Source organism: Hylobates moloch, unplaced genomic scaffold (genome assembly GCF_009828535.3).
Source record: "Hylobates moloch isolate HMO894 unplaced genomic scaffold, HMol_V3 SCAFFOLD_2, whole genome shotgun sequence".
Classification (NCBI taxonomy): Eukaryota; Metazoa; Chordata; class Mammalia; order Primates; family Hylobatidae; genus Hylobates; species Hylobates moloch.
The window spans coordinates 16115600-16143154 of NW_026652277.1; positions in this window are offsets into that span (position 1 = coordinate 16115600).

Genomic DNA, 27555 nt, shown 5'->3' on the forward strand with positions numbered 1-27555 from the left:
AGGAAGGAGGAAGGAAGGAAGGAAGGAACGAGGGGAAGGGAAGGAAGGAAGCAAGCAAGCAAGCAAGCAGGAAAGAAAGAAAAGAAAGAAAGAAAGAAAGAAAGAAAGAAAGAAAGAAAGAAGAAAGAAAGAAAGAAAATGCTTTTTTTTTTTTTAAAGAGACATGGGGTCTTGTGTTGTCCAGGCTGCTTTTGAACTCCTGAGCTGAGCTCAGGTGACCCTCCCACATCAGACCTCCCAAAGTGCTGAGATTACAGGCATGAACGAGCCCCTGGACTGGCTCTGTTGTCCTTTGTTGCTTAGTCTCCTTTTCCTCCTATTTAGACCTTCTTACCGGCCTTCCTGACAGTTCTTGTTATTGGATATCCATTCATAAAAATGGCTACTTTACAGCTTAAATCTACCAGGTTTTACACAAGTTCCATAATCCATCCCAGTAGAGCACAAGCACTATTGAATTTGCTAAATCATAAGGTCCACGTGAAATAGTTACTTCTACTGCAGCTTTGATAATCTAGAAAGTTTCTCTTTCCTTCTCCGCCTGGTAAATAAGAGGCGAAAAAGAAAACTTCCCTGAATTTTTTTCTCTGTTTCTGTAAGAAGCCCTAGCCTTCATCTGTAGCCATTTGTCTAGTTAATCGTTCTGATCTGAAACAGTACTGACTTCTCTTATCTCCCCAGGTGAACCAAAGAGTTATAGCCTGAGTAACTTAGGTTCTGAGAACCTTAGGCTGAGCCCAAGTTGCAAGAGAAGTAGTGAGGCTACATTTCTAGGTATCTGCATTTCAAAGAGAAACAGGCTGGGAATTTTTTTTTTTTTTTTTTTGAGACAGAGTCTCTCTCTGTTGCCCAGGCTGGAGTGCAGTGGTGCAATCTCACCTCACTGCAACCTCAGCCTCCGGGGTTCAAGAAATTCTCATGCTTCAGCCTCCCAAGTAGCTGCAATTACAGTCCTGCACCACCATGCCCAGCTAATTTTCGTATTTTTAGTAGAGATAGAGTTTCACCATGTTGGCCAGGTTGGTATCGAACTCCTGGTCTCAAGTGATCGGCCTGCCTTGGCCTGCCAAAATGCTGGAATTACAGGTGTGAGCCACCACATCCTGCCAAGTCTGGGAATTTAAAGAGGTCTCAAGATCATTAAGGCAGAGACCCCCAAGCTATCCAGCTTCTGGCTAGATTTTATTTACACACAAAACGATTGGATAAGGAGGAGTCTTTCTCAGGAGAAGAGAGAGCAACTACCTCCTACCCTTTTAGGAACAGGAGAAATCATTTTTCTTGTTCTTGCCTTCTCCTGTAGGACAATTGACCTGGCTCTCATCACCTTACCTCAGGGGTAAGATTGAAGCTAGGGGTACCAGCGCACTTATTACATTTACTATGAGGTGTTTGATATGAAATCTATCTCTGATCCAGAACTCTGCATCATCTATTTAGGATACATTTTATAAAGATAAATATTAACAACCTGGCAATAAGATACAGGCAGAGTTTCTCAAAGTGCATTTGCAGACCTCTTGCATGAAAACCGTCAGAGGGAGTTGGGATGGGGGTGAAGACAGGGGGGGTAGGGTCATCTGTTTTGGTTTTTGTGTTTTTGTGTGTGTGTGTGTTTTCTGAGTCCCTCTGCCTCCCAGCCTGAGGTACAGTTTCACAATAACCACCCACTGTAGCCTAAACCTCTGTGGCTCAGGCAATCCTCCTGCCTCAGCCCACTGAGTAACTGGAACTATAGGCATGCACCACTGTGCCTGGCTAATTTTTGTATTTTTTTGTGGAGACGAGGGTGGGGAGGTGGGGGAGGTGGGTCTCACTATGTTACCCAGGCTGGTCTCAAACTTGGGGCCTCAAGCAATTCTCCTGCCTTGGCCTACCAAAGCACTTGGATTATAGGCATAAGTCACTGCCCCAGTCAGGGGTTGTGATTTTTTTTTTTTTTTTTAGATGGATTCTTCCTCCATCACCCAGGCTGGAGTGCAGTGGCACAATCTGGGCTCACTGCAACCTTGGCCCCCACCGCCTCCGTCCCCCGGTTTCAAGCGATTCTTATGCCTTGGCCTCCTGAGTAGCTGGGATTACAGGCATGTGCCACCATGGCAGGCTAATTTTTTTGTATTTTTTGTAGAAAAGAAGTTTCACCCTGTTGGCCAGGCTGGTCTCGAACTCCTGACCTCAGGTGTTTCACCCACCTCGGCCTCCCAAAGTGCTGGGATTACAGACATGAGCCACCGCACTCGGCCAAGGGGTCATGATTTTTGACTGGGAAAATTACTAAGCCTTATCCTAAATCAGTGCATCAGAATCTCTTGGCGTGGAACCCACTGATATGCATTTTAACCCATAGGCCCACGTGATCCTACGCCCACCCTTTTTCCTATGGTATCCTTTTTCTGAAAAGTCACCGTTCCCCTGGGTTAGCATAAATATTCACTAAAAGGTATTGTGGTCAGTTTGAATGTGCTTTGTAATTTTAGCAATGATAAACTTCTGTTTAACTCTGGGTTAAACAGAAAACATTTTCATTTCAATCCTTGTTATTGAACAACTTTCCCAAATGCATTAACTCTTTTCTTAGAAGGTAGAAAATATCCTTTAGCTTGCTCTCATGAATCTAGGGTCAGCCAGTGTTTGAGGATGAGCATTCAAAACTCCAATTCTTTCACTTGGGCATGGAGACAGAGGCACTGTGAGGCTCGTTGGCATACTGGCATGGGGCGACAGTTACGTTTTATTATGTTTTCTTTTTTTTTGAGATGGAGTCTCCCTTCTGTGGCCCAGGCTGGAGTGCAGTGGCACGATCTCAGCTCACTGCAACCTCCGCCACTCGGGTTCAATAGATTCTCTTGCCTCAGCCTCCCGAGTAGCTGGGATTAAAGGCACGCACCACCATGCCTGGCTAATTTTTGTATTTTTAGTAGAGACGGGGTTTCACTATGTTACCCAGGCTGGTCTCTAATTCCCAGCCTCAGGTGATCCGCCCACCTCAGCCTCTCAAAGTGTTGGGATTACAGGCGTGAGCCACCACACCTGGCCTACCTTTTCTAATCAGAATAGCTTGCTTTCTTATAACTTTTCCCCGAAAAGAAATTTGAATTACAGTATAATAATAGCAATTTGATCTGCTTTCTATTCATGTTATATAATACTTTCACACTATTATAATCCATAAAATTTACTATATGCATAGTATATTTTTCCAGTAAACAGATTGAGTGGAGTTTATCAAAACTTTCACTTAGCAGAATTTGACCTGTACATCTTTAAAATTATAGTTTTTATGAGCAATATTTGAAAGTTCTGAGCAATATTTTTTAAAAGTCATATTTATTTATTTATTTGTTTATTTTTTATTTTTTTTGAGACAGAGTCTCACTCTGTCACCCAAGCTGGAGTGCAGCATGTGATCTTGGCTCACTGCAACCTCTGCCTCCCAGGTTCAAGCAATTCTCTTGCCTCAGCCTCCCAAGTAGCTGGGATTACAGGCATGCACCACCATATCTGACTGATTTTTGTATTTTTTGGTAGAGACAAGGTTTCACCATGTTGGCCAGGCTGGTCTTAAACTCCTGACCTCGAGTGATCCGCCTGCCTCGGCCTCCCAAATTGCTGGGATTATAGGCATGAGGAAAGTCATGTTAAAGTATAAGGAAATACAGACAAATATAATGTCTTTTACATTGTTTTAGAACAAAATTAAGCTTCTAATGTGTGCCATTTTTACCAATTAATTCTTGTTTGTTGTGGTTTTTGGAGAATAATATCTTCCCTCATAAATTCTTAAATAATGTTCAAGAAAAGTACTGTGTGATGGATGAATCTACTTTTCTTTAGTAAACTATTCCATGATTACTTCTTTTGTAAACCAGTACATACTATTTACTTTTCACCAGAAATTACACACCCTAGAGTAATTTAAACTAACACATACTTGTGCTTCTATTAAGGTTTTTATTTCTAATCTCTTCCCAATTTATAGAGGAATAAAATTATTGATGCCATCTTATGTGAGGACCAGGTGATTCTAATTCCCTTAAGAGTGTGAGCGTGTGCCAGACAGAGTTGCTGAAGAGAGAATGTGATATTATGAAATATACATTTGGTCTTCAACTCTGTTTCCTGTCATGCAACTCCTGAAATCCTTGGAATCTCCAAAGTGACGTCTTTTTTTTTCCTGAGATGGAGTCTTGCTTTGTTGCCAAGGCTAGAGTGCAGTGGTGCGATCTCGGCTCACTGCAACCTCCACCTCCCAGGGTCAAGTGATTCTCTTTCCTCAGCCTCCGAAATTATATGGGATTACAGGCACATGCCACCACGCCCGGCTGATTTTTGTATTTTTAGTACAGACGGGGTTTCACCATGTTAGCCAGGCTGGTCTCAAACTCCTGACCTCTAGTGATCTGCCCGTCTTGGCCTCCCAAATTGCTTGGATTACAGGCGCCCAGCCAGATGGGTTTTATTTGACCCTATATATCGTGACTTACTTTCCAATCTGATTCTGGCATAACATTATGAGACAAGGAAAAAAATCAAAATATTTAACCTCACTATATATTTCCTTGCCATACCTTGAAATTGCCCTGCGGAGTCTCTTGTGGGAAGAATCCACATTCTGTAGAGAATCCCCTTTCCTCTTTGTTTTCCTTCCTTCCTTTCCAGGTCCAGGAGAAAATCAGCTAAGAGCCAGGCACCCTTTTAGGTCTGATAAGAAACATTTTACCACCTGCTCTCTCTGAAGTTGGCTGAGAGCTTCCTCTGCACAATAAAACTTGGTCTCCACAATCCTTTATCTTAACCTGAACATTTCCTTTCTCTTGATCCCAGGTCTTCGGATGAAGTCAACCAGTTGTCAACCAGAAAATGTTTAAATCTACCTATACCCTGGAAGCCCCACGCTTTGAATTGTCCCACCTTTCTGAACCAAACCAACATATTTTTTAAACGTATTTGATGTTTCATGCCTCCCTAAAATATATAAAACCAGGCTGTGCCCTGACCAACTCAGGCTCATGTTCTCAGGGCCTCCTGAGGGCTGTGTCACAGGCCACGGTCACTCATATTTGGCTCACAATAAATCTCTTCAAATGTTTTACAGAGTCCAACTCTTTTCGTCGACACTACATCGCTTCTCCATTCCTAATCCCAAATTATATGAAGAAACGCCTCTAAATAAAAGCAAGCCATTTCCTATGCATACATGCTCGGACAGTGCAGCTTTGCAACGGCAACTGGAGTCCTTGAGATAGCTCCCAGCTCACACCCACAGAGCATCTCCTGCAGAGCTGATCCAGGGCAAAGGGAAACAGATTGCCTCTCTCAGTCTTCCAGATTCCAACAATGATCGCTGGTCCTTCAGAGTTATGTTTCGTGGGAGTGACACGCTCTGAGCAACGATACTTGTTATTACAGATTGTCTCCTTTGGGCGAAAAGAAATGGTCAACATTTGGCTGGAAGAAACATGATGAGGCTTTTCCTTGTGGCCACACAGTCCTCTGTCTTGAATGAGCAGCTAAAAGAAGGGGTAAAGGATATGTAAATGATTTGTTTGAATGAATCAAATAAACAGAAGTGATTATTAATTAAGGTAAACTGGATAAGAAAGCTAACACCTCATTTATGGAATAGAAAGCTATTTACACAGTCTGACTTTAGAAGTATTGAAAGATTCTCTAACTTCAAAATACTTTATGCTGGCATGGCACAGTGGCTCACTCCTGTAATCTCAGCACTTTGGGAGGCCGCGGCGGGCAGATAACCTGGGCTCAGGAGTTCAAGACCAGTCTGGTCAACATGGTGAAACCCCATCTCTATTAAAAATACAAAAATTAGTTGGGCGTGGTGGTGATCGCCTGTAATCCCAGCTTCTCTGGAGGCTGAGACAGGAGAATCGCTTGAACCCAGGAGGCAGAGACTGCAGTGAGCCGAGATTGTGTCATTGCACTCCAGCCTGGGCGACGGAGTAAGACTCCGTCTCAAACACAAAAACAAAAAACAACTTTATCCTGCTGGGCATGGTGGCTCACACCTATAATCCCAGCACTTTGGGAGGCTGAGGCAGGTGCATGACTTGAGGCCAGGAGTTCAAGACCAGCCTGACCAACATGGTGAAATCCCATCTCTACTAAAAATACAAAAATTAGCCAGGTGTTGTGGTGCATGCCTGTAACCCCAGCTACTTGGGAGGCTGAGGCAGGAGAATCGCTTGAACACGGGAGGCAGAGGTTGCAGTGAGCCGAGATTGTGCCACTACACTCCAGCCTGGGCAACAAAAAAAACTTTATCCCAAGTTGCCATCACAGTATCTGAAACCCATACCATCAGACAAATCACTGCTTTGAATGAAGGCAATATATATCTGTAAGTGTGTACTCCATTGAGCATTAATCTATGTCATACTAAGAAAAAACCATACACACAGACAGATGTTCATTAATGTCCATGAATGTAAAGAAATCCCAGATTTAAAGAAATAGTTGTATTTACTGTAAAACTTACTGGCGTTTGGAAAAACTAAGCATTACAAATCTCCAAAAAATGTGACATAATAGGCAGTATGTTTCAAACTTGATTGGCAATGGGACACTGTTTTACGATACATCTTATGATATTGGTTTTACTCAGATTAAAAAAGGCGTCTTTCCCAGGTGACAACTGAGAGTACGTATCATAGTCTGACGGGGCTACTATAACAAAAACAGAATAAATGGGGTGGCTTATAAACAGAAACATTTATTGCTCACAATTCTGGAGAGCTGAAAGTCCAAGATTAAAGGCACCAGCAGATTTGGTGTCTGGTGACAGCTCATTCTCTGGTTAATAGATGGCACTTTCTCACTGTCACCTGCCATAGTGGAAGGAGCTAGCTAGCTCTTTGGGGTTTCTCTTATGAAGGCACTAATCCCATATGAGAGGGCTCGATTCTCACGACCTAGTCACATCCCAACATCTCCACCTTCTAATACAATTGCACTGGGGACTAGGTTTCAATGTATAAATTTGAGGGTGGGGTGACACAATTATTCGGACCATGGCAGTATGCAAATATCCTAACTAGATGGGCAACTCCTGAATACATTATCCTGCAGAAATAATTGAGCACGAATTTTTTTTTTTTTTTTGGTAGATATGCGGATCTCATTATGTTGTCCAGGGTAGTTTCAAACTACTGGCCTCAAGTGGTTCTCCTGCCTCAGCCTCCCAAAGCGCTGGGATTACAGGTGTAAGGCTTTTTTTTTTTTTCTTTCGTCAAGAAAACTTGAAACTTGCAGCAACAGGGGATTTTCATGTTGGTGTGATTAAGAGAGAATGGTGATACCTAGTGAGTGCTAGGGCATCGACGAGGAAAATTGCTGAGCAGCTGAACTCATGTACAGCACTACCCAGTAAAAATTACAAGAAACACCAGAGTGAGGAGAGCACGTAATGGAGAACAGAGAGCCTGTGTGAGAATCATCAAAAAGACAGAAATGGAAGTGCATTGGGAAAATGGTGGGAGACATTTAAGTTTTTTTGTTTGTTTGTTTGTTTGTTTGTTTGTTTGTTTGTTTGTTTGTTTTGAGATGGAATCTCGCTCTGTTGCCAGACTGGAGTACAGTAGCACGATCTCAACTCACTGCAACTTCCGCCTCCCAGATTTAAGTGATTCCCCTGCCTCAGCCTCCCGAGTAGCAGGGACTACAGGTGTGTGCCACCATGCCTGGCTAATTTTTTGTATTTTACTAGAGACAGGGTTTCACCATGCTGGCCAGGATGGTCTCGAACTCCTGACCTCGTGATCTGCCCACCTCAGCCTCCCAAAGTGCTGGGATTACAGGCATGAGCCACTGTGCCTGGCTGGCTTTTTTTGTTTGTTTTAAATAGAGACAAGGTCTTGCTCCATTGCCCAGGCTGGAGTGCAGTGGGGTTATCATAGCTCATTGTAGCCTCAAAATCTCAGGCTCAAGCAATCCTCCCACCTCCACCTCCTGAGTAGCCGGGACTATAGGCCTGCACCAACATGCCCAGCCAATTTTTTAAACAATTTTTTTTGAGACAGGGTCTTGCTCCATTGCCCAGTCTGGAGTGCAGTGGGCTTATCATAGCTCATTGCAGCCTCAAACTCCCAGACTCAAGCAATCCTCCCACCTCAGCCTCCTGAGTAGCTGGGACTACAGGTTTGCAGCACTGTGCCCAGCTAATTGTTTAAACAATTTTTTTGTGGAGACAGGGTCTTACTATGTTGCCTAGGTTGGTCTCGAACTCCTAGCTCAAGCAATCTTCCTGCCTCAGCCTCCCAAAGAAGTGCTGGGGTTACAGATGTGAGCCACCACATCCAGTCAAAAGACATTTTTTTGTGCATGCAAATCTTTTGCCTAGAACTACCCTTACCAGAAAAGTAAAATCCACCATTTTTCATTTCCAGAGGCAGCCAGCTATTACAGGCTGCTTCTAAGGAAATCATCCAAATGTGATTCTTTCTGCAGCACACTGTAAATGGATGTAATTACAGTGTGCAAAATAGTGGAGACCTTCAGAAATACGAAGTTACAGCCTAACACTCAGTACTCTGTGACTCTCCAGTGCTCTGAAGTTTAACAACCACATTTTAATTCCCCCGCTTCTCTATGGAGAATGGGTTAATTTCCTTGTCTGAAAACCATTAATCAAAAGCACACAATGTTTAATTCTGTATTTGTAATTTATTCTTATGACGAGAGTTTCAGATTTGCCTCCAAGGAAAAGCACCTGCAATAGGACCCCCAGAAAATATTAATTTCTTCTGTAAAGTGAAGTGTTAGTCAAGACCCCAAATTTATATAAACACCATTCCAATTTTAAAATTAAGTTTCTCAGTTTAAAGAGATTAGGGATTCACTTGATCCTAAGAGAACACTTTCCAACGTCACCTCTCAGTATAACTGAATAAATTCAAAAGAAAGTGGTGATAGCGCTTTTATTTTGGGAGATGAGCAGATCATGTCAGTATCATAATTCAACGAAGACACGATACACACGTGGACTGTTATTTTGAACTGCATCCTTTTCCAAATGAAGGGAAAATGTGTCTTGCTGTAGCAAGAGGGTTTTTTTTCTTCTTCCCACCTAAAGTCATGTTTTTCACCTTAATACTCACATTCGATTAAATATTTTCATGTGCAGTTTCTATCGCCTGTCAAAAGGCGCAATTTGCCTGTTATATGATGTGCTAACATATTTGTACCTTATCATCTGTTAATTAGTGTGACAGCCTGAGACTTTTTTTTTTTTTAATTTACGGCAGCCCTTGGTGTCTAGGCTTAGGTTAAAAGTGCAGGCTGACATAACTGCTATCCTTTTACACTTACTTGGTGTTCTCTGGATGCTGACAGAAATATTTTTTATGCTGATAAGCCAGGCTGTCCTGTTATCTAAAAGAGGAAAGAAGGCAAGCAAAAAAGTTAGGGAAACAAACATTTCTATGACGGCACCCATGCCAGAAGGTAAGCAATAATCCCATCTCTGAGGGGTACAAATGATACCTTATTCCTACAAGGTTTCTTGTAAAATACTGAATTTGCCTGATGTCCAAACAAAATTAGGTTGTCTTCTATTACTATAATAAAGTGAGTAATAATAGCTTGTCCTTTTAAAGAAGTCTCTGGTTAATTTCAAATCCTGTCTTTTCCAACTTTTTCTCTCCTTGCCTTTCGGTCTATCCCCCTACCAATCAGAAAGTCATCTTTAAATAAGGTGGTTAAGGGTTTTGAATGTGAACAGAACCACAGGAATCACTCGGTACAGGTGCAACTACAAGGTCAGGTGTGAGCCATGAAGAACCACATTAAGTGTTCATGCAATTCATTAGCAAAGCGCAACTCTCAAGCAAGGCAAAGGAAACTTATCCAACCTGTTAATCAGGTACAGGAATTCTACGGCAACACTCAGCAGCTCGTGGTAGCATTTCAACAGAGCACAACATAAACCACTGTCTCAGAGCAGGCACGTATTAGCCACTGGCATCTGCATTCTGAGACCTTTGCCAATGTTATTACTGGAACACAAAACTAGAGGCAGAGAGAAATGTGCCAAAATTAGCTGCAAAATAAGACACAACCAATATTCTGTTTCAAACCATTGATATCAAAATACTCAAAAGAATAAAGCAAGTTATTTAACGTCATCGTCTTTAGTTACCGACTTACTATTTGGAGGGAAAGACAAAGCCAGGACTGCCTTCCATTTTCTTCTCTTCTGCATTTGCACTCCACGTTCTGACAGTCACATGCCTTCTTATCCCAAATCATCATTTGCTCTGGGACTCCAGTTCTCAGGATTCTTTCTGTTTAATAACCTGAGTCAAGATGTTTCACTGGGAGAGTCCAAGCAGTATCGAGATGGAGGATCTATTATCTGCGGTATTCCTCGGACACCACAGGGTTAACTGAGGTTCTGAAGGTTCAGTGGGACTTGCGGTGGATCCTATAGATCCTGAAGTCTTGGTGCTTAGGCTCTTGGTCTGCCCCTGTTCTAACTTCAACAGGGAAGCCAGTGTGGCCAGAACTGCCCGCATCAAAGTCTTACCCTCTTTGAAGAATTTTCCCAGCCCACGCTGTGCCTACAAAAATAGAGTCATTCTGTTTTTACAATATAGAGTTTCACCAGTAAACCCTTAGGATCTCTAACTTAAAGAGCAGAGGAGTGAGCCAGGAAGTCTTTTCAATCATTCAAAATCTGCCAAACATAGCCGGGTGCCATGGCTGGCACCTGTAATCCCGGCACTGGGAGGCAAAGGAGGGAGGATCGCTTCAGCTCAGGAGCTCAAGACCACCCTGGGCAAGGTAGTGAGACCCCTACCTTTACCAAAAAAAAAAATCTGACAACACAGAACCGTCTTTCAATAGGTAATTACTCTAGAAATTAGCCCTTTGGGAATTTTTATCCCTAAAAAGCTTGGACAAAGTCAAGTGTATTGATTTGTTATAGCATCTAACTGACATACTATGTGTTGAATACTGTTGTTGATTCTAGGGCTTGAAGGAACTTTTATAAGTGACTTATGTCTTATGTTTCATGTCTGAAAAGTACCATCGTTAACTTTAAAGACAACTTAAATTTGAGCAAAATTGTATTAAGAAAAATGGCATTTGCTGTCACTTTGCAGGTCTGATTTTCAAGGGTAACACTTTCCCACTATTCTGTATCCTGCCTGCAGGAGGTGGTAGTGGTGAAGGGCCTGCAGTACTGGATGTCTCTAAAAATAAGAGAAGAATAATTAACATAGGCTGGGCACAGTGGCTCATGCCCGTAATCCCAGCACTTTGGGAGGCCGAGGCAGATGAATCACCTGAGGTCAGGAGTTCAAGACCAGCCTGGCCAACATGTTGAAACCCCATTTCTACTAAAAATACAAAAATTAGCCGGGCATGGTGGCACATACCTGTAATTCCAGCCTCTCAGGAGGCAGAGGCAGGAGAATCGCTTGAACTCAGCAGGTGGAAGTTGCAGTGAGCCGAGATCACGTCACTGCACTCCAGCCTGGGTGACAGAGTGAGACTCCGTCTCAAAAAAAAAAAAAAAGAATAACATAAAATTCAGGAGGGTGGCTGCCTGCAATGGGGAGGTGAGAAATGTGGCAGTGGGGAGATATGCAAAGAACATCAATGGCATTGACGATGCTGGGTTGGGTTCAGAGCTGTTTACGTTATTACTAGGCCTTATAAATTACATAATATATATTGCATATTCATCTGTGTCAGTTAAAAAAAAAAACCTGTGTGCTTGCCCTCAAATAAGAGCTGCCACATTTACGCTCCTTAGATTAAAAAAATAGTCTTTTTTTCTTTTTATTTTTTTGAGACAGGGTCTTGCTTTGTCACCCAGGCTGGAGTGCAGTGGGGCAATAACAGCTCACTATTGCCTCAGACTCCTGGGATGCAGCCATCCTCCCACCTCAGCCTTCCAAGTAGCTGGGACTACAGCATGCAACACCACGCCTGGCTAATTATTTTGTTTTGTTGTTGTTGTTGTTGAGATGGAGGCTCGCTCTGTCACCCAGGCTGAAATGCAGTGGTGTGATTTCGGCTCACTGCAACCTCCACCTCCCAGGTTCAAGCGATTCTCCTATCTCAGCCTCCCAAGTAGCTGGGATGACAGGCATGTGCCACCACACCTGACTACTTTTTGTGTTTTTAGTACAGACGTGGTTTTGCCATGTTGGTGAGGCTGGTCTTGAGCTCCTAACCTCAGGTGATCTGCCCGCATTGGCCTCCCAGAGTGCTGAGATGACAGGTATGAGCCACTGCGCCTAGCCCTGCTAATTATTTTATTTTTTGTATAGATGAGGTTTTGCTATGTTGCCCATGCTAGTTTCAAACTCATGGGCTCAAGCCATCCTCCCGTCTCGGCCCCCCCAAGGTGCTGGGATCACAGGTGTAAGTCACCACACCCAGCCAAAGATAGTTCTTTATGAAAATGACCCAATCATCCTCACATCCTATTACCATCTAAATATCAGAATAATGAAATACTCTATTTTAAAACAGTTTAAGGAATCTTAAGAAAAAGAATGCCAAAGCCTAATATGAAAGTTTTCCTATTACATCTGTTCCTATTAACACGTATTCTAACCTTAATCTCACACATATGCTGTGATTATGAAGTGCTTTCTGACTCACCCTGCTTCTCTAAAACCTCTCTCTGAGACTTCAGGCACTTTGCATTAAAAGCCCTTTTGAGTTTCTTTATTTCTCCACAGATGGTGATTTTTAAAAATCCCAGCGAATGTCCTTTGCCTCCTTCCAAGAGGAAAGGGTTGGACCCTAGATTGTTTTTAAGATCTTCTTCTGGCTCTCAACATCTCTCATTTTGTGATCATCAGGAAGAGTGCTAGCTTTTCTTTCCAGCTTCCTTGTTATGAAAGCATCTGGTTCCTTCTCTGCACAATTGGAGAGAAAAAAGAATGCTTGAAATTAGGAATACCTTTGCTTTCTGACTCCTCACTTCTTTACTCTCTGATATGAGTCAAGTTTCCTTACTCACCAGAACACCTCCCACTCTGTCCCTCCACCTACACACTGGCCTCCTCTCCACACACCCATGCATGCACACATGCCTGCGTGCACACACACACACACACACGCACACACATACACCAGTATATAAGGAGCCTGGCTTCACAGTGTCTCCAGGTGAGTTTCCACTTTGTTTCTGCTGATCTGTACCTAACAATCCCTTGTTTAGATAACAGCTAACATCTACTGATCCCTTTGCTATGCACTGTGCTAAACACTTCACTTAGATTACCGAGTTGTTTTGTTTTAAGAGACAGGGTCTCATTCTGTTTCCCAGGTTGGAGTGCCATGGCATGATCATAGCTCACTCCAGCCTCGAACTCCTGGGCTCAAGCAATCCTCTTGCCTTAGCCTCTTGAGTAGCTCGAACAATAGGAGCCTGCCACCATGCCCAGCTAATTTTTTTTTTAAGAGGTGAGGTTTCACTATGTTGCCGAGGTTGGTCTCAAACTCCTGATCTTCAGCTGTCCTCCTGCCTGAGCCTCCCAAATAACTGGGATTGGATTACTGAGCAGTTCTTAGAGTTTGAGTTTTAGAGTCAGCTCGTCCTAGACTTACCGTCTTAGTCCATTCTCATGCTACTGTAAAGCACTGCCCCAGTCTGGGTAATTTATACAGGAAAGAGGTGTAATTGACTCACAGTTCTGTGGGTCTGCGGAGGCCTCAGGAAACTTACAATCATGGTGAAGGAGAAGCAAACATGTCCTTCTTCACATTGTGGCAGGAAGGAGAATTGCTGAACAAAAGGGAGAAAAGCCCTTTGTAAAACCATCAGGTATTGTGAGAATTCACTCACTATCACAAGAACAGCAGCATGGGGGTAACTGCCCCCATGACTCAATTACCTCCCACCAGGTCCCTCCCATGACACATGGGGATTACGGGAACTACAATTCAGGAGAGATTTGGGTGGGGACACCACCAAACCATGTCAATTTGAATCTTGACTTAGCCATTTATTAGCTATGAGACCTTGAGCAAAAGGACTTCACATATCTGAGCGTCAGTAAAATGGGGATTATGTGCCTGTAAACTTTTAAAATGTTTACAAAGCACTAATAGAGACCGGCACACAGACTGTTAATAAATGATAGTTATTTTTGTCACTGTTATTATTATTATTGCCACTATATTGACTGAAATTCCTAAATCATTGCACCTAGACTCTCGGTTCAGGGCACTGATAACTTGGTTTTCCCGTCCGCAGTCGTGGTGTTGGATCCTTTCTCCTGACCTTTGGATCCTGGGCTTCTGGCAGATGCTCCCTGCATGGTGATTGCTTAGGCTACCACACCCTGAGTCCCACCTACCCTCCTGTCTAAAAGCACTATTTTTTTCTTTCTGAGAAGGAGTCTCACTCTGTCACCCAGGCTTGAGTGCAGTGGCATGATCTTGGCTCACTGCAACCTCCACCTCCTGGGTTCAAGCGATTCTCCTGCCTCAGCCTCCCAAGTAGCTGGGTTTGCAGGTGCGGCACCATCACGCCTGGCTAATTTTTGTATTTTTAGTAGAGACAGGGTTTCACTATGTTGGCCAGGCTGGTGTCGAACTCCTGACCACAGGTGATCTGCCCATCTTGGCCTCCCAAAGTGCTGGGATTACAGGTGTGAGCCACCATCCCCAGCTTTTTTTTTTTTTTTTTTTTTTTTTAATGGAGCCACGCTCTGTTGCCCAGGCTAGAGTTCAGTGGTGCGATCTCAGCTCACTGCAACTTCTGTCTCCCGGGTTCAAGGAATTCTTCTGCCTCAGCCTCCCAAGTAGCTGGCATTACAGCTGCATGCCACCACAGCTGGCCAATTTTTGTATTTTTAGTAGAGATGGGATTTTGCCATGTTGGCCAGGCTGGTCTCGAACTTCTGACCTCAGTTAAAAGCACATTATTTACTCAATTCTGTTTGCTATTTCTGACTTCTCTGTACTTAAATCCTAATTACCCTCTCTTGTCTGGCAAACTCCACAGTGTTGTTCTAAAGACCCCAAATAAGACACTTTCATATTGTGTGTCATTTAATTCACATGCCAATCCTATGAAGGTACAGGGTTTCTACCATCCTCAACACTTAAACTCTGGTTTCCAGGCAGCTTCTTCCATTCTCATTGTCTCCCAGTGGGATATGCACCTAATCTTCTTAGTCATAGGACCATGCCTAGCTGCGAAAGAGTCTGGGCAATGTCACCTTTAACTGGGAGGCCATGAACCTCACTAAATTAGTTATGTGACAGAAAAGGGAAAAGGATCTTTGAGGCAACCTGGAGTTGGCCACAGTGATGTAATAATATCCCCACTTTATATGAAGACACCATGGCTCGGAGATATTAAGAGGTCCCATAGCAAGAAAAGAGAGGAGCCAGAAATTGAAGTCAGGTCTATCTGACTGCAGAGCTACTTTCCAATGGACTGGTCTATACCACCTGGTCCCCTGTGTTCACAGAGAATCCACGTGCTGCAGCACACCCCGGCAGGAGATTCATTCCAAAGACAAGACTCTGATAGTTCTCCTTTATTCTAGCTAGGAGACTGAATCAAACTCTGGTTATTTTAACTGCAACATAATTTTTATATATTTTATCTATGATTTTTATTTTTATATATAATTTTATATATCCTAGATGTTTTTATATATCCTAGATATTTTTATATATCCTGGATATTTTTATATATCCTGGTAATATTTACTAAGTGACACAATTTTGCAAACTACACATGCAGAGGAGTTCTTTAGTAACTAAAGCTGCAAAGGCATGTGTTCCTTACATAGTACAATCAAAAACAGGACTTTTTCAATTTTTAAGAGACAGGGTCTCTGCTCTGTTGCTCAGGCTGGGGTGCAGTGGCACAATCACGGGTCACTGCAGCCTTGACCTTTCAGGTTCAAGAGATTCTCCCATCTAAGCACCCCGAGTAGCTGGGATCACAGGTGCGTGCCACCATGCCCACCTAATGTCTAGTTTTTCCATTTTGTAGAGACAGGCTCTTCCTATTTTGCCCAGGCTGCTCTTGAACTCCTGGACTCAAGTGATCCTCCTGCCTTAGCCTCCCAAAGCACTGGGATTACAGGCATAAGCAACAAAATTTCTGATTAGAAGTTTTAACTAACTCCATGGCAGAAAAATTTCTTTAGAAGACCTTCAAATGAAAACAAATTATTCATATTACTTAAAGAAAAAAAGTCAAGGAATTTGATTTATAAATTCAAGTTGTCCTTGAAATGTTTGGTTCCAGAGCACATTGTTTTTCAACACTGAGAACACCACCATTTGGCATTCTTCACAGACACACATGGTTGAGCTTCCAGTTAATAAATAGCTTCCTGGCCATCATTTTGAGGATTTAATTCCTTCTGTTTAATTAATCCAGCTCTCAACATTGTATTTATTAGAGACCAATAATCACATTATTGTGTGCTAATAGATGCCTCTAGTATTTAAATAATTCTCCCAAGGATTTGGAAGTCATCCTGGGACCTATTTAATATTAGTAATTAATGGCTTGCTAAAGAAAGTTGGTTTTCAATTTGCATATAGGTTCTTCGAATTCTCTTACTGGGACAAATACCATATTAATTAGGGTAGGCTATCTGCTGTAACAAATAATCCCCAAATCTCAGTGACTTACAACAATAAAACTACATTTTTCTTTCTTTCTTTCTTTCTTTCTTTCTTTTTTTTTTTTTTGACAGAGTCTTGCTCTGTTGCCTAGGCTGGAGTGCAGTGGTGCGATCTTGGCTCACTGCAGCCTCTGCCTCCTGGGTTCAAGCGATTCTCTTGCCTCAGCCTCCTGAATAGCTGGGATTACAGGTGTGTACTGCCATGCCTGGCCTACGTTTTTTATTTATATTGTTTGTATTTATATCAGATGTTAGGGTTAGTAGGAGGGTTCTGCTCCACACAGCTCTTCAAATATAGCCCCCTGCCCTCCTGCGGCTGCATTCCACAGGTCCTAGACAATTCTCTTTAGCCAGCCCACAGATGAACAAAGAGAGGAAGGATAGTCGTTGATGGGCCGGTTATGGAAGGAACATGTCTACTTCTACCACATCCCATTGGCTGGAATGTAGTGGCAGGAGCACACCTAACTACCAGGGAGCCTGGGAAATGTAGTATAGCTATGTGTCCAGGAGGAGTGGGAAATGGGGTCAGTGAGCAGTCACCAAATACCATTAAGTCTCTGTCACAAATACCAAAAGAAATTGCTAAGCTAAAAAAATACATAGGCTGGGCACAGTTACAAATATCAAAAGAAATTGCTAAGCTAAAAAAATATATAGGCTGGGATTACACCTGTAATCCCAGCACTTTCAGAGGCCAAGGTGGGTGGATCACTTGAGGTCAGGAGTTCAAGACCAGCCTGGCCAACATGGTGAAACACGGTCTCTACTAAAAATACAAAAATTAGCTGGGTGTGGTGGGATATGCCTGTAATCCCAGCTATACAGGAGGCTGAGGCAGGAGAATTGCTTGAACCCGGGAAGCAGAGGTTGCATGAGCTGAGATTGTGCCTTGTACTTCAGCCTGAGTGATAGAGTGAGGCTCTGTCTATATATAGATATATATATCAACAAAGTGATTTGATTAACACATTTTTTTAAGTAATGGTGATATAATTTAAAATTCTGACCCTTTCTTTAACATTAGCAAATATTAGTGAGAGTAATAGGTGTTCTAATTCGAGTTATTGCTGGTTATCTACACAGCCATCTAAAGTCAAATATTTTTTATTGTGGCAAACTATACACAACACAAAATTTACTATTTTAACCTTTTGTTATTATTATTTTTGGTTTTAACCATTTTGAAGTACAGTTCAACATGGGTACATTCACGTGGTTGTACAAGTACCCACACTGCTGCTCTCCAGAACTTTTTTTATCATCCCAAACAGATAACAGCTCCTCATCTTCTTCTTCCCTCAGCCCCTGGTAACCACTTTTCTCCTTTCTGTCTCTATAAGTGTACTACTCAAAGTATCTCATAGAAGTGAAATAATACAATGTCTGCTCTGTGTCTGGCTTATATCACATAGCAAAATGTCTTCCAGGTTCCTCTAAGCTCCAGCATGATCAGAATTTTGGAGTGCAATGGTGTGATTTCGGCTCACTGCAATCTCTGCCTCCTGGGTTCCAGTGATTCTCCTGCCTCAGCCTCCCGGGTAGCTGGGATTACAGGCGACCACCATCACGCCTGGCTAATTTTTTGTATTTTCGGTAGAGACAGGATTTCACCATGTTGGCCAGGCTGGTCTCAAACTCCTGATCTCAGGTGATCCACTCACCTCAGTCTCCCAAAGTGCTAGGATTACAGGCATGAGCCACCACGCCCGGCCCAGAATTTTATTCTTTTTTAAGGTTAAATAATATTCTATTGTGCCTATATGCCACTTTTTTTTTTTAAATCTGCTCATCTATTGGACATTTGGGTTGCTTCCACCTTTTGGCTATTGTGAATAATGCTATAAAAGACTGAGCTCCTGCGTTTACTTCTTTGGTGGAATTCTACCAAGAAGCGGAATTGCTGGATCACATGGCAATTATGATGGATTGTTTTTGAGCAATTGCCTGCCCATTATCCACAGCAGCTATGAAGTCAAAATATTTTTTAAGACAAACTTGTAGTTGGCTTCTACAAAAGGTTGTAAAAACGTACCGATGATGACATAGTCCCGGAAGAAAGGCTCACTCAGTTGCGGAGTTATGTGTTCTTAATCTGGCTCTTTAAGATCTAGAAGGAGGTTAGGCGTGGTGGCTCACGCCTATAATCACAGCACTTTGGGAGGCTGAGGCAGGCGGACCATGAGGTCAAGAGATCGAGACTATCCTGGCCCACATGGTGAAACCCCCGTCTCTACTAAAAATACAAAAATTAGCCGGGCATGGTGGTGCGTGCCTGTAGTCCCAGCTACTCAGGAGGCTGAGGCAGGAAAATCACTTGAACCCAGGAGGTGGAGGTTGCAGTGAGCCGACCCTGCCCTCCAGCCTGGGGACAGAGAGAGACTCCATCTCAAAAAAAAAAAAAAAAAAAAAGATAAAAATGATCTAGAATGATTTAAATTTCACTTTTCCTTTGCTTTTAAGTGAAGTAACAATATACAATACTTAGTTGTATTTTCTGGGGGGTACAAAGAATAGGGATTTGATAGAAAAAGATCTGTGTGTTCAAAGTTCTGTTCTAGTTCTCTTGTGACATTAGTATCTAATAGGTGTCCTGTAAATGATAGGAATGGCTTATCACACCATGACTCAAAATTAAACCAAGAAAATCTCTGCAGCACTGTAAATTTCAGCTTCCAATTAACAATTAAAACCTAACAGCAACATCATTGATAGAATTGACATCATAGGTCCTGCTTTTTTTTCCTGCTGCTTATGTGATAATTATCTGGATTATTTTCTATTTTGCCCTCCCCAGATTGTTTCTATAGACTACTTTTGTGTAAAAATTTAAAACAACTAACTAGGGTGATAAAAACCTGGGTGTTTTCTAGAAGTTTAACCCAAACAGCAGGGGCTTTGGATGTTTGCTTTTGACTTCATTCTTTTTGCCAATTTAGTGTTCCCGGGTACAGGTACTGTCAAAATTCAAAGATACTATGAAAATGAAAAGTAAGTACTGTAGAAATGAGAGTGCATTTGAACTAAACCTTAACTGAGAGATTGATTTGGAAACTCGGTTCCTTAATAATGTGATTTTCAACTTTGCTATTTCATCACAGACATACGAGAGTACATTGATATTCTCGGTTTCAAAAATTATTTCCAAGTTAAGCTTCTCTAGGAAGAAAGACTGAAAAATAAAGTTGGGCACAAGTTTGATGCCAGATCATCATGTTTGACAGCAGAACATCATCAAGAACCCTTTTCACCCATTCTTGTCCGCCTATCCCAGGGCTAGTAGATTTTGAGACCAGTAGTGAAGAATGTTTATTTTGCTTTCTAAAAGATTCAATAGCATTTAGTGCTTAACTAACAATAGTGCTTAGCGAAATAGGATTACAGTGTGTACACAGGTGCTATATGCTAAAAAGTTTTCCATTCTTGTGCATTGGATTTACATGATTTTCTCTACTGTTCTTTGTTTGTTTGTGTTTGTTTGTTTTTGTTTTTGCTTTTTGAGATGGAGTCTCACCCTACCTCCCAGGCTGGAGTGCAGTGGCACGATCTCGGCTCACTGCACTCTCTACCTCCCAGGTTTCATCTATTTTCCTGCCTCAACCTCCTGAGTAGCTGAGACTACAGGTGCACGGCATGACGCTCGGCTAATTTTTGTTTTTTTTTTTTTTTTTTTTTTTTTTTTTTTGAGATGGAGTTTCGCTCTGTTGCCCAGGCTAGAGTGCAGTGGCATGATCTTGGCTCAATACATCCTCCGCCTCCCGGGTTTAAGCAATTCTCTGCCTCAGCCTCCCGAGTAGCTGGGATTACAGGCACCAACCACCACGCCTAGCTAGTTTTTGTGTGTGTGTTTCGTTTTTTTGTTTGTTTGTTTGTGTTTTTTCTTTTTTTTAGTAGAGAGAGGGTTTCACCATCTTGGCCAGGCTGATCTTGAACTCCTCACCTTGTGATGCACCCACCTCGGCCTCCCAAAATGCCAGGATTACAGGCATGAGCCACCGCACCTGGCCCTTTTTTTTTTTTTTTTAGGGGAGATAGGTTTTCACCATGTTGGTCAGGCTGGTCTCAAACTCCTGGCCTCAAGGGATCTGATCACCCTGGCCTCCCAAATTGTTGGGATTGCAGACGTGAGCCACAACACTCGCCTCTGCCTTTCTTTGAACACATCTGTAGACAATAGTTTGAGAAAGTTCCTGAAATAAATATCCTGCATATTAATTTGAAGTTTCTTTGTAGCTGCTTCTTTCAAAAGAGAAATAAAATCTCTTTACCACTATCTTTTTAAGGAGTAAAGCCACAGAAATAAGAGCGTGCATTTGAAACCCATCACAAATCTTGCTCAGTGGATTTAATGTGGGCAGTGGAGAATTTAGTAACTTCCATAAAGAAAAACTAAAGTTTATTTTTCAATTTTTTTTTTTTTTTTTTTTTTTTTTGAGACAGGGTCTCTCTCTGTCACTAGGCTGAAGTGCAGTGGCATGATCTCAGCTCACTGCAATCTCTACCTCCCAGGTTCAAGCAATTCTCATGCCTCAACCTCCTGAGTGGCTGGGACTATGGGTATGCACCACCACACCCGGCTAATTTTTGTATTTTTAGTAGAGATGGGGTTTTACCATGTTGGCCAGGCTGGTCTCCAATTCCTGGCCTCAAGTGATCTGCCCACCTTGGCCTCCCAAAGTGGTGGGACTACAGGCGTGAGCCACTGCGCCTGGCCTGAAGTCATTTTTTAACAAGGACCTCGTGTATCATTTAACATCTAGCAGCATTGACTACTAAAATACATAACATTATAAATAATGGACTTTCGAGCCTCTCCTTAACACCGTCAGGTACACATTTATATGGCTCCGTGCTTGTAGCACACACAAAGTGGGAGCTAGCACTGAAATCACTCCAGAAGCCTCCCTGGATCCAACTCCTCATTACAGAATCTCAGTGTGAACCCGTCATTGCTACTAATATCCAACTGTCCCAGCACTCATGCCTCTGCAGTTCTTAACCCCTACAGTTATTCTTGTCTCTCCTACTCTTGGGCCCTATTTTTATCCCATTTCTGTTTCTAGGATTTACCCAGCCATCCTCCTTAAGAACCAATTTTTTCCTCAGTATCTTCTCCCTGACTGTCCCTTACCAACCAATCCCTTTTCTAAATAACTTCTTGTACTTTTACCCTTAAAAAACAAAAAACAGAGAACAAGACCTGTATATCTTTTTCTCCTCCTTTTTTTCTGATTTAAATGAATTAATTTATTTCTATTAATCTCCTATCAAAGCACCCCATTCTCTCCTGGTGCGGTGGCTCATGCCTGTAATCCCAGCACTTTGGGAGGTCAAGGCAGGTGGATCACTTGAGGTCAGGAGTTCGAGACCAAGCTGGCCAACATGGCAAAACCCCATCTCTACTAAAATTACACAAAATTAGCTAGCATGGTGGTGGGTGCCTGTAATCCCAGCTACTCAGGAGGCTGAGGCAGGAGAATCCCTTGAAACCAGGAGGTGGAGGCTGCAGTTAGGTGAGATTGCACCACTGCACTCCAGCCTGGGCAACAGAGCAAGACTCTGTCTCAAAAACAAACAAACAAACAAACAAACCAAAAAAATTCCCCATTATCTACTAAGAAGGCATAGTGTAGTGACTGATATCAACTAATCTGGGTTCCTAGTCCTATCCTTGAACAAGGTGCTTGTCTAAGTTTGTTTTCTTGTCTGTAATTGGAGGGAAATAGCTCCTACCACCTGCAGGTTGCTCAAAATCTTAAACAAAATAACATACACCCATTACAAAACCTGGTAGAGTTGGCCCCGATAAACATCATCTATTAATATTAGTATTAAATCTCTACTTTCCTTTGAAATGACATCTGTAGCTTCTGCCCATCTGCATACCTATTCTGTTTTTTCTCAGAATTCAGGATAAAATAAATTGACTTGGCCTTGTGCTATGGCTCATGCCTGTAATCCTAACGCTTTGGGAGGCTGAGGTGGGAGGATCCTTTGAGCTTAGGAGTTTGAGACTAGGCTGGGCATCATAGCGAGACCTCCATCTCTACAAAAATTACAAATATTAGCTGAGTGTGGTGGTGCACACCTGTAGTCCCAGCTGCTCAGGAGGCTGAGGCAGGAGGATCCCTCGAGCCCAGGAGTTCAAGGCTTCAGTGAGCTATGACTGCACCACTGTAATCTAGCCTGGGCAACAGAGCCGTTTCAAAATAATAATAATAGTAATAATTGATGACAGTGTAATATTGTTGGGGTTCAGAAAATGATACCCCAAAATGAAGGCCTTAGAAGCAGCTCTCTCTAACCTCATGTCCTCCTGCCTCTGGCCCGTCATTCTAGAAACTGGAATCCCTCTTCCCCAAGGTGATTCACGGAAGCCAGAACCCCCCTATCCCCAAAGCCAAGCATAAAACCTAAAAGTTTGACTATGCGTGTCCCCTGACTTTCTGTGTCAAAACTGGCCGTAAAGAAATTCTCTGGCCTGCTTTGTTTGACTGTAGGTCATAAGACCCCCACTCCAGAAAGGGTCCTGCTCTATACCCAGAAGGAAGGAACACTGCACAGAAAAGCCAAAAAGAATCTAAACAGACAGGGCTTGCTCACTAAGTCTACTAGCATTATATCAGACCCTTTTTATGCCATCGTAGTATCTATTAGGTTTGTGCAGAAGTAATTGCAGTTTTTGCCATTAAAAAAAGCAATTACTTTTGCACCAGCTGAATACATGGCGGTCCATACTTTGTTGAACCTAAGCAAAAAAAATGGACCGTTTCCCCTGCATCTTTGGGTCTTCATTCTACATAAAGTTATGATCTAGTGTATTTGTATGCCTTTTCTACTGTGAAACTGCCTTTTGTCAGTTGATTTTCAGCAAACCTTCAGAGGACGAAGGAGAGGTTTGCCCTTGGCCCCCTACAATACCTAAAGGTATGACTCTTTATTGTGGCAGCTGCTCCAAGCATCATGTTTTGCCAACAGACTCACACACACTCACTAAGTTTATTTCAGTCACAGCAAGTACCAGGGCCAGTTCAAGTGCTCTAGCACGGCACTCTAATTCTAAAGAGAAGGAAACGCGGCCCCGGGGCAGGAAACAGTGACAAGTGGGAACACAAAACCAAAGTTCTCCGTATGCAGCATGAGGATCCAGAACCCACTGTGACATCAAACTGCCAGCGCACCACCTCCGATTTATTCCTGGGGAAAACTAAAAGAGCTACGGAATGCTCCCTTGTTCCAGGATGTTCTATGGAGAACTGGGATCTGGGGAAAATGCAAGTTTCTTTCCGTTTGGGGATCTAGCCCCGAATTTTTTTCATTCAGGCAAACTACAGACAGTCAGACAGCCCCTGCAGGAGGGAGTGGCTAGGCAGAAACGCGGGGAACCGCCCCGGACCAGGGTGGGGCGTGGCGAGCTTTTGAAGGGGGTGTCCTACGAAGAGGTAGGGCGTGGCAAGGACCCACGGGGCGTGTCCTAGGACTCGGTGAGGGCTTGACCTCGGGCCAGGGGCGGAGAGAGAACCAGAGGGCTAAGTGGGAGGGAACAGGGGAGACTAAAAAGGCCAGGGAAGCTGGCCTGGTGGAAGTTCCCAGGGAGAAAGCGGCGCGTTGTGACCCGAGGTAAGGCTCCTAGGAGTCAGAGCAGGAGCCGGAACTGTGGGCCCAGTAGGAAGAGTGGGGCCCGACGGCGGAGGCCGCGCGGCCCGGGCTCGCTGCAGAGTTCCACGAGAGGGTCCTGCCGGAAGGAAGGATTTTCTAGCCGCTGGCGCTTGGGCCCTGCCGCCTCTCCCTAAGTGCTTGAGGGACGTTGCAAAGAGCGCCAGTCCCGTGCGGCGCCAGCTCCCTGTGGCTCGACAGCAATGCCCGGGGGCGTCGTCAGGTAGCTGTGCTGGGTGGGAACGGCTATTCCCTGCTAAGCCTCCTTTAATAAGCTTTCTTTTTTTGTTTGTTTGTGTGTTTTTTTTTTTTTTTTTTTTTTTTGATTCAGGGTCTGGTTCTGCTGCCCAGGCTAGAGTGCATTTGGCGCGATCACAGCTCACTGCAGCCTGGACCTCCTGAGCTCAAGCGAACTTCCTGCCTCAGCCTCCTGAGCTTCCTGAGTAGCTGCGACTACAGGCACGTGCCACCACGCCCGGTTAATTTTTGTATTTTGTAGAGAGTGTCTCGCCATGTTGCCCAGGCTGGTTTCGAACTTCTGGGCTCAATCAGTCTGCCTGCCTCGGCCTCCCAAAGTGCTGGCATACAGGTCTATATTTTTTGACAGTTTGCAAAAGCTAATTACCAGCGGTCATATGTCAGAGTCCTGTGCACTCTTGCTTAATCCACTCTGCAGCCCTGTGAAGGATTCTAGTGATAACGACAAAGCTAAGGTACAGAAAAATTAGGCCACACTGCTGGAACGTTTAGAGATGGAAACAAAGTTTAGAGGTGGAGTCTTTCTGACTCCACAGCCTGTGCGCTGTTAGTTTCTTAGACTACCTCATTCTTTGTACATCACAAGTCAACAGGAACTAAAGGTATACCCTTACATAAGCAGTAACAGGGGTTGCTGATTTAAAGAACTTTGGACCCGGAAAGACTAGAGCCCTATTCTAGTTCTGGTTCCAGCTCAGTGACTTTCGACAAGTTGGTTTTCTTTTGCTTTTTTTTTTAGATGGAGTCTCACCCTTGCCCAGGCTGGAGTGCAGTGGTGCGATCTCGGCTCACTGCAACCTTCGCCTCCCGGGAATAAGCAATTCTCCTGCCTCAGCCTCCTGAGTGGCTGGGACTACAGGCGCGTGCCACCTCACACAACTAATTTTTGTATTTTTAGTAGAGATGGGGTTTCACCATATTGGCCAGCCTGATCTCGAACCCCTGACCTTGTGATTCACCCACCTCGGCCTCCCATAGTGCTGGGATTACAGGCGTGAGCCACTGCGCCTCGGCCTCTTGCTTTTTAAGACTAGGTCTCACTCACCGAAGCTGGAGTGCAGTGGTGCTATCACAGCTCACTGCAACGTTCACTTCCCGGGTTAAAGTGATCCTCCCAGCTCAGTCTCCCACGGGTGCACACCACCACGCCCGGCTAGTTTTTATTTTCTATTTTATTTTTTGTATTTTTGTTAGAGACGGGGTTTTGCCATTTTGCCCAGGTTGGTGTCAAACTCCTGGGCTCAAGTGATCTGGCTGCCTCGGCCTCCCAAAGTGCTAGGATTACAGGCGCCTGGCCTGCCTATGTTTTCTAGACACATTAAGGTAAGTGGTCTCAGGCCAGGCGTGGTGGCTTATGCCTGTAATCCCGTTACTTTGGGAGGCTGAGGCAGGTGGATCACTTGAGGCCAGGAGCTCGAGACCAGCCTGGCCAACATGTTGAAACTCCTTTTCTTCAAAAAATTAGCCGGGCATGGTGGTGGGCGTGCCTGTAATCCCAGCTACTCAAGAGGCTGAGGCAGGAGAATTGCTTGAACCTGGGAGGCAGAGGCAGCTGTGAGCTGAGATCACGCCACTGCACTCCAGCCTGGGTGACAGAGCAAGACTCTGTCTCAAAAAAAAAAAAAAAAAAGTAAGTGGTCTCTAGGTCTCTAGTGGATCTAATAATCTATGGATTTATGAGGATAAGATCCTGATTTTACCATTTAATGATATTTTGGGCCCGTTTTTTTCCTTTTTAATTGGGCAGCCCTCAAACCAGAATAGATTCAGAGGGTCTTCCAATTTTTGGTCATATTTGCTGCTGAAATTACAAGGTAGTCAGGAAGGGTCTGTTTATTCAATCAAAGACCAATAAGTGTGTATTTTAGAGGTCAGTAGGAGAGGATCCAGCCAGAAGGTGGCTAGTGAGACAGGAGGAAAATCAGGACGGTGGCTCTTCTGGAGGGACTTATGGAAAGATCAGTTTCACTGAGCAAATTTCCCCTTCCCTGTGAAGGACAGAAAATACCTTCAATATGGCTAAAGTGAGAAGCATTTCTGAAAAAAAAAATGCAATTTAATATCCTTTGACGTGTCAGTAAATTTTGAGCCACATAGCAGAGAGCAAGAGAACACAAAAATAGATCATTTAGAATCTGGGAAGCACATGACCATGTACTCAGTGCCAGGGCTTGGCCATAGGATCCCTGTGACTATTTTAAGTTGAGTAAGCAGCCCTGATGGAAGGGTTTTAGAGATTGTCTCAGATTTAAGCTTAAAGACAAAATGATGAATTGTATAGCATGAAAGGAGCTTGGTAAACATCCACCTTTGCTTCCATGTGCTTTGAAGTGTTCATACAGGAGGAATGTTTATCCTTAAATATCTTCTTTTTAAAATATTTGTTTATTTATTTTTGTAGAGATGGGGGGTCTTGTTTTGTTGCCCAGGCTGGTCTTAAACTCCTGGGCTCAAGTGATCTTCCCACCTCGGCCTCCCAAACTGTTGAGATTACAGGCGTGAGCCACGGCACCCAGCCAAGTTCAAATCTATTAAATACCCTAGTAAGCCATATAGTAACAATATTGAGAATTTCTGATCAAGCCTCAGTCTGCTCAGTATCCCTATGAACTTAACTGAGATAGTTGTTGAATATTTTTTCATACATCAAATGTGGCTTTGTTCTGTTTTCTTTAGCTGTTCTCGCTAGTGTATTTTCAGTGGTCCACGTTTTCCTAATAAGATTTTTTTTTTTTTTTTTTTTTTTTTGTGGCAGGGTCTCACTCTATTGCCCAGACTGGAGTGCAGTGTCGCTATCTTGACTCACTGCAACCTCCACCTCCCAGGTTTAAGTGATTCTCCTGCCTCAGCCTCCCAAGTAGCTGGAAATATAGGCATGCACCACCATGCCCAGCTAATTTTTTTGTATTTTTGGTAGATACGGGGTTTCATCATGTTGATCAGGCTGCTCTTGAACTCCTGACCTCAGGTGATCCACCTGCCTCAGCCTCCCAAAGTGCTGGGA